Source organism: Pinus tabuliformis, chromosome 6 (assembly GCF_031772625.1).
Source record: "Pinus tabuliformis cultivar Carrire ecotype Pingquan chromosome 6, CPIR1, whole genome shotgun sequence".
Lineage (NCBI taxonomy): Eukaryota > Viridiplantae > Streptophyta > Pinopsida > Pinales > Pinaceae > Pinus > Pinus tabuliformis.
The window spans coordinates 72984762-72993396 of NC_142292.1; positions in this window are offsets into that span (position 1 = coordinate 72984762).

The window sequence follows — 8635 nt, forward strand, 5'->3', positions numbered from 1 at the left end:
CATTTTATATTATTATTTTTAAACATATTATTAGATATAAATACTATATGTACTTATTATTTTTTATTTTATTAGATAATAATATATGATAACTTTGTTTTATATATTTAAAACATTTTCTATTTTCAATATAATTAATACTTAAATATTTTGAAACAAATTGTCTCACTTACACACCCAATCGATAAACATTTTTTATGTTTTATTGGAGTTGTTTTTAGTGTGATTTTTTGGACTTTCCGATGCTGGTTTGAAGGAAATTTTTGAAGTGAAATTTTGATTTGTGTTATTTAAACTGGTTTTTTGATTGTATATATGGATTCAACACCTTGAAAAACCTCCAAGGCACTTCAATTGTGCAGAGATTAGCCATCAAACTTGTGATTTCAATCAATTTTTGCTAGATTTTAGAAAATTAGTCTAAAAAAACCCAAAAAAAAAACTTCCAAAAAATCACACTTATATCATCTCTTTATATCACTTTTTCTTACCAGTTTTCACTTTTGAGTTTTCACTTTATCAAATTCTTCAAATGTACATTTGCATCCTCTCTCTATATCACCTTTCGCACACATTTTCTCTCATAGGTGGTTAAGTAGTTGCGTTTTGGTAAAAGAGAGTTATGGCTGTTGGTTGCGTTGGGAAATTATTTAAAGGTTAATTTTAAAATTATATTATATTTTTATAGTAATATGAATTTTATTTATTTTTAGTTAATAGTGTTTTTTTTAAGGTATATATTAGCTTCATTTTTTTTAAGTATTATAGGTTAAAGTTGCGTAAGATAATGTGGAATTTTATTATATACTATTCCACATCATTTTGGATTTTGTGAAAAATTAAGGAAGTTACCGTAACTTTCTCCAAATCATAGGCTTTTAAAAGGTTGTTGAGTCAAATTTATCTAATGTCTTCCAAATCATAGGTTTCCAAGAGGTTGTGATTCAAGCTTGTCTAATGCAGGGGATAATAGAGGTTGTGATTCAAGCTTGTCTAATGCATTGGGGATAATATTTACATTGTAATTAATAATTTGATTAATTGATCATCAAACTTATCTAATGTTTTCCAAATCATAGGTTTCCAAGAGGTTGTGATTCAAGCTTGTCTAATGCATTGGGGATAATATTTATATTGTAATTAATAATTTGATTAATTGATCATGGCATAGGGATGTGTATAAGTTGGGTGAGTAAATATAATAAGTCTTTAAGTGGCTATTGGTAGGTTATTTATGACTAAAGTTTGATTTGGTTACTAATAATTTGGTCCACTAATCCTGGCACAGTGATAAGTCTTAAGTTGGATAAGTAAATGTAATAGGCTTCTCTTAAGTTGTTAGTAATAAATTGTGTAGCAACACTAGAGAATGTAGACCAAACTTATAAAAGGTCAAACCTTGAGCTCAAAAAAGGTAAAATATTAACGACAATAAAGTAACATTATACACATCAAAATGCAAATTCATACACCATAAACATATAAATTGCGAAATTTCATGCTATACTCAATTATATTTACCTTCACTTGATTATTAGTTTGAGTTTGATTCTTTTTGTGTATGAGTGGTATATATATATATATATATATATATTTTATTGAAATCTAGAGAAAACAAAAAATATAGATTGTCTTGTGAAAAACCGAACTTATAAAAGGTCAAACCTTGAGCTAAAAAAAAAATATTGACCTGGCAACAAGGCAACATTATATACATCAAAATGCAAATTCATACACCATAAACATATAAATTGTGAAATTTCATTTTATAGCCAATGATATTTACCCTCACTTGATTATTAGTTGGAGTTTGATACATTTTATATATGGTTTGTGTAATTTCACTTGAGATTATATATATATATATATATAGTATTGAAATCTTTATTAACAAAAATATAGTTTGTTTTGTGAAAAACTTTTTCGATTGGTATAGTGAGTGTTATGAAACCAGCTCGCAAAAAGATAGAAAAAATAGATCAACGCCTTAGAATTCAGCCTCTTCGAGGGGGCAACCTCCTTTACATTACACAAATGAATGATTCCTTGATGATTCAAATGACAAAACCTCCTTTCTATATATAGGAGTCTAAGGAGTCACAATATAACCCAGCCGACCTAACAATAATAATATAAAGGCACAAAAATAACAATAGATGGATTCTATGGGACACAGTAATAACAATATGGGGACAATAGGGGCACAACAATATTAATAAGGGATACAACTACAATAGTAATGGGGTAATCACTAGTATTATAGGGACCTAACATGCCCCTCTCCTTCAAAAACGCTTGAGTAGTTCTGGATGCTTCTGTATAAAATTCACATACTCCCATGTGGAATCTTTAGTGGATAAGTTCTTCCACTTTATGAGATACTCTGAAATTGATCGATTTCGTAGCTGTCGAGTTCTTGTTTCTGTGACTGCTTCTAGTTCCAATATAATTTTTCCTTCCTTGTCAAGTTCTGGCAATATTGTTTGAACTAGGAACTTGTCGCCTATAACCTTCTTTATACATGAAACATGGAAAACTGGGGGCACTCGAGAAGTTGCAGGAAGCTCCAATTTGTATGCCATAGTACCAATCTTTTGCAACACCTTGTACGGACCATAATACTTTGGTGATAATTTATTATCCTTCTTAGCTTGCTTGAGGGACATTTGTTTATATGGTTGTAGTCGTAGGAATACCCAATCACCTACATCAAAACTTATTTCGCTGCGATGTTGATCTGCCTGTTGTTTCATTCTATTTTGCGCCAACACGAGGTTATCCTTTAAGAGTTGGAGGAATTGTTGTTGATGCTCGATGTGATGTTCCACTTCTTGAACCCTAGAATTTTCTTTTAAATATGATGTGATGGATGGTGGCTGATATCCATAAAGTGCCATAAATGGGGTCATTTTTGTTGCTGTATGGAAGGACGTGTTATACCACCATTCAGCCAGAGGCAACCATTTGACCCATTGTGTTTGTTTATCAGATACAAAGCAACAAAGATATCCTTCCAAACATTTGTTTACTATCTCAGTTTGCCCATCAGATTGAGGATGATAAGATGAGCTATGAGCTAACTGAGTACTGAGACAAGAAAAGAATTCTGTCCAAAATTTTCCAATGAAAATGGGATCTCTATCACTTACAATAATCTTTGGGTTTCCATGTAGCTTTTGAATTGTTTCCATAAATGCAGTAGAAATTGTACTAGCTTTAAATGGATGTGATAATGCACAAAAGTGTGCATACTTGGTAAGTCTATCAACTACCACCATGATGACACTCTTTCCCTTAGACTTGGGTAAACCTATGATAAAATCCATTGAAACCTCCTCCCAACATTGGCTTGGAATGGATAAAGGTTGTAATAGACCCTAGGTCTTAATTGTTTCAACTTTATTTTGTTGGCAAACCAAACATTCCGCCACAAACTTTTGAATGTCCAATTTAAGGCCATCCCAAAAAAAAATTCTTCTTAACCTTGTGGTAAGTTTTTAAAAATCCTGAGTGCCCTCCTAAGGGAGAAGTGTGCAATTCCATAAGAATCTTTTGCTTGAGTTGGGAATTCTTACAGAGGTATAAGCGATCTTTGTACCATAACGAATCATTTTGCCAGCTAAATGTATCAGATGCATTGGAATCTTGTTGTAACTTTCGAATAAGTGCCCACACTTCTTCATCATTGTTCCATTCCTCCCTTGCTTCATTTATCCAATCTGGTTGGATAATAGAAATGGTGCACAACAATGCTTCCACGTCCTCATCCTTTCTTAAGAGTGCATCTGCCACCACATTTTGCTTCCCTTTTTTGTAGATGATTTCAAAGTCATAACCCAACATCTTTGTGACCCACTTTTGTTGCTCTTCAGAGGATAATCTTTGTTCTAAAAAGTATTTAAGGCTATCATGATTCGTTTTTACCTTGAAGTGTCTTCCCATTAGGTAGGGTCGTCATTTCTTAAGTGCATGTAGTATTGCCAACATTTCCTTCTCATAAATAGCGTTGTGTTAAAACTTTCCCTTGATTGGACGACTTTCAAAGGCAATGGGTCTTTCATCTTGCATTAAAACAGCACCAATTCCATTTCCTAAAGCATCACATTACAATAAAGGTTTTCGTGAAGTCCAGTGTAGCTAAGACCAATGCTTGGCACATTGCCTCTTTCAAATGCTCGAAGGCCTTTGTTGCTTCTGGAGTCCATGAAAATGCATCTTTCTTCAATAATGTTGTTAGAGGTGCTTCTGTTCTCCCATAATTCTTAATAAACTTGCAATAATACCCTGTCAACCCGAGAATCTTAGCAGATGCTTTATGGATGTGGGGATTTTCCATTCCTTAATGGCTTTAATTTTGCTAGGGTCTACCTTAACTCCTTCATGAGATACAATATGACTGAGATATTCCACCTCTTGTACTCCAAAGAAACATTTGGATCTTTTTGCATATAATTGTTTCTCCTCCAATAGTTGTAGCACCCTGTCAACATGTTCAACATGATCCTTCCAAGACTTGTTGTAGATTAGTATATCATCAAAAAAAATACTAACACAAATTTTCTAAGGAAGGGTTTGAAAATGGAATTCATCAAACCTTGAAATGTAGAAGGTGCATTGGTAAGGCCAAAAGGCATGACCAAAAATTCATAATGACCCTCATGAGTTCTAAATGTTGTTTTTGGAATGTCTTCGGTCTTCATTTTGATTTGATGATATCCTGAACGAAGATACAACTTGGAGAAGTAAATTGATCCATGCAATTCATCCAGTAATTCATCAATGACAAGAATGGGAAACTTATCTTTAATAGTGAGCTTGTTGAGCTCCCTATAATCCGGACACATGTGCCATGATCCATCCTTCTTGTGCACCAATATTACTGGAGCATAGAAATAACTTTGACTAGGTTGAATTATACCAGCCTCTAGCATTTCTGCAACCATACATTCAATTTCACTCTTTTGGGCATAGGGATATTTGTATGGCCTGATGTTTGGAGGAACACTTCTTGGAATCAGATGAATATCATGATCATGATCACAAATAGGTGGGAGACCTTTGGGAGTCTCAAATACCTTGGAATGATTGTCCAAGACATTTTGGAGATCTGGAGAAATAGATGATTTCGATGTGGAAACATCTAGCGAACATAATTGTGCAATTACACCTCTTTGTTCCTTTTTTAGAAGCTTTGTCATACCGTTAGAGTTGATTGTCTTTCCTGGTTTCCCTGCAATACCCCTTAATTCAACTTCCTTTCCTTCCACAAAAAAATTCATGAAAAGTTCTTGAAAATTAAAAGCTATTGTGCCCAAGAATTGTAGCCATTGGACTCCTAGTACAACATCAGCACCTCCCATTGGAATGGAAAGCATTGGGCTAGTCAATACATATTCTCCCATGGATAGCTTGATATTATGGCACTTTTTAGAGCAATTTATTGTTCCTCCATTTGCAACCATCACTTGACACTCTGGTGCTGGATATAAGAAGCAATTCAATTTGTAATATTCCTAATTAGCTATGGCTAATTGGAATATTCGATTTTGTTCGATTTTTGCCTTCTATATTTATTTGTAAATAAAAAGTGAGGAAGGGGGAACATAACTCACTTTAGAATAAAAAGTCACTTACTAGGTAGCACAAAGTTGTGACTTAAGGGGGAACTAAGGGGGCCAAAAGGGGACGCAGAAATGGGGCCCACGCAGACACATGGAGGGACTGCACAGGAGGGAAGGAACACATGGCAAGAAGGGGATCAAGCAGGAGAAAGTGAGCCTAGGGATTGTGAGAGGCAGAGGCTATAAAATAGAGAGGAACCCCCTCAGTTGGGATCATTCTGGTTATTAGCATTTGTGATAGTAATTTCGACTTAGAACACGCTGGTTGTTTAGCTAGTCTGCAGCACTGTTCAGTGCATTGAGTGTCTCCGTTCGGAGATCTCACCCTTAGCCCCGGGAGACTTCGAGTGCCTGCTCGGGCAAGGTATTTCCATTGGCATTCCAACAGTAGATTCATCAGCATTTCAATGGTAGTTTTATCAGCATTTCAGCAACAGTTTCATTAGCGTCTTTGAGGAACTGCGCAGAACCCCAAGGGGGTGGTTTTCGGGGGTCGGCCATTTCAGAAAATATTTCTGGGTTTTTCTAGGTTTTCTGAGTAGAGTCCGATTCTAGAGTTTCAACCTTTTCTAAGGAGGGGAGCAGCCCCAAATCCTCATTCGATTTCCAGTAGTAGCAACAGTAGCATGGCAGTTTCCCAGCAGCTGGGACATAGATCAATGTGAGACTATTCCAGGAAAGCTTTCTGGGTTTTTCTGGGTTTCTTGAGTAGAGCCCGAATCCAGAATTTCAGCTTTTTTTGAGGAGGGGAGCAGCCCCAAATCATCATTTGTTTTTTAGCAGCACAATAGCAGCATCCAAGAAGAGAGGCCATTCTTGTCATTCTGAGAGTATTTCTTCACTTGCCTTGTACAAGTCGAGGTGCCATCTGTCTAATCACCTCTTGTACTCATTTATTGTTCAGTATAATAAAATGGCTTAGCATTTCTTGTTACATTTCTTATGTATCTGCTTATATTTCCGGTTTACATTATTATATGTTGTTCCACTGTATTTTATCACTTCTGGGTTATTAAATCATTTGCACATATTTGGTTGGAGTTTTTGCTGGGGTTTGAGGAATATTCTAGGTTAGGAATATTACAGTAGTATCGTAGCATAGATCTGGCTCAGCCTGTGGAGCTAGCAATCTATGACACCGGAGGAAAAACCCTATATCTGTTACAGAGGTCAGAGATACAGAGACATTGGGCATAGGTTGGAGAATACCTACGGAGAGGGAGATTGTGTTCCTGTGGCAGAAGCAGAATAAGAGGAACTTGTGATAGACGCAGAACAGAGAGAGCCAGTAGTGGACGCAGAGCAAATGGCAGACGAGGACGGGAAGAGATTTACGGATATGCTCCTCAAATCAGTGCAAAATCTATCGAGGCAGATTGAGGTGATGGGGCAGAGATTCATGGCAGTAGAGGCCAGATAGCGGGAGAGCCCATGAGTTTTTCAAATCGATGAGGGATCAGGTGCATCCCATCACTTGCCAAAGTAGCATGATACTGCGCAGCAGGGGGCCTCACATGCCCCTACATGCTCTACCATGCCCACCTTCTTAGGAGCAGACACGGGGGCCGCAACCCAGCAGGAGGCAGAGCCCGAGCATATGGGCGATTATTTTGCAGAGTACCAGGCCTATGGGCAGGAGTTTAGGGAAGCCCTCTCATTTAGAGATTTTGTTCAGCTCCAGCGGGATAGCAAACCCCGCGATCATCACAGAGAGTACCAACATTACCATGATGGCGACACCCACCGTGCAGTAAGTAGATTCCACTTGCCTACGTTTGATGGCTCATCAAACAGTTCGGCAAAGTCTTGGGTGGAGAAGCTGGGCATTTATTTCCAGCTTAACCAGATGTCGAAGGGAGAGGCCATCAAGGTGGCAACGTTGCATTTGGATGGCGAGGCCCAGGATTGGTGGTTTCATGGGATGGTTACATTGGGGCACTCCACAATGACATCATATGCCGAATTTACCAGGAGACTGATGGAACGATTTGATCAGAGGGATCCAGAGCAACATTTTGTTGAGCTGACAAGGCTCAAACAGACAGGGAGCCCAGAGACCTACATTGCAGATTTCTTGAGGGTCTTTGTGATGGTGCCAGACCTATCCACAGCACGGAGGGTCTATATGTATGTTGAGGGGTTAGCAGATCCACTTCGGGGTCTAGTCCGATCCACTAGACCAGCTACGCTCCAGGACGCTATCAGTAGGACCCGAGACTTACAGGATGTCTTATCCAGGACCCGAACACCTTACCCCCAGAGACAAACTTTCCAGTCTAAGGGGAAGGATGTGAGGATTCCACCTCCAAAGGGGAATCCAGGATGAGTACAGCTTGATGATGATGCCAGGAGGGAGCTAAAGAAGAAGCAGTTGTGCTTCACCTGTCAGGAGCCATGGGCACCAGGACATAGATGTGCTGCTGGCAAAGCACATTTTATTGAAGTCTTCTCCGAGAGTAGTGGAGAAGAAGATGACGAGGAGGATGTGGAGGCAAGAGATAGCCATGCCATACAGGGACCTTTGCCACCTCCACCACCAGCAGCAGGTGGTGCATATTTTGCACCCATCGGAGGGGCCCTTGCAGCGTTGCGAGGAGTTCCCAAGTATCTGACGCTATGCGTATGAGGGACAGTACGTGGCCAGCGCGTATCAGTTTTGGTTGACAGTGGGGCCACCCACAACTTCATCGATGCACAGATGGTTGAGCGGAGAGGTATACAGATAGAGAGCTTCGATGGGTTTTCAGTCTTGGTCCCAGGAGATCAGACCATGACGTGTGCTCGTTATGTTCCAGAGCTTTCAGTGACGATGGGCACCTACACATTGACTGACCACTTTTTCGTGGTCGATATTCTAGACACCAACATGATATTGGGTGTTTAGTGGCTTATCACTCTAGGGAAGGCCACGACAGATTGGAATACCCTGGAGATGGAGTGGGATGATGAAAAGATGGGGAGGCATGAGAAGATACGGGGACAGCACACATATCCGCCTCAGACTGTCTCGGCTC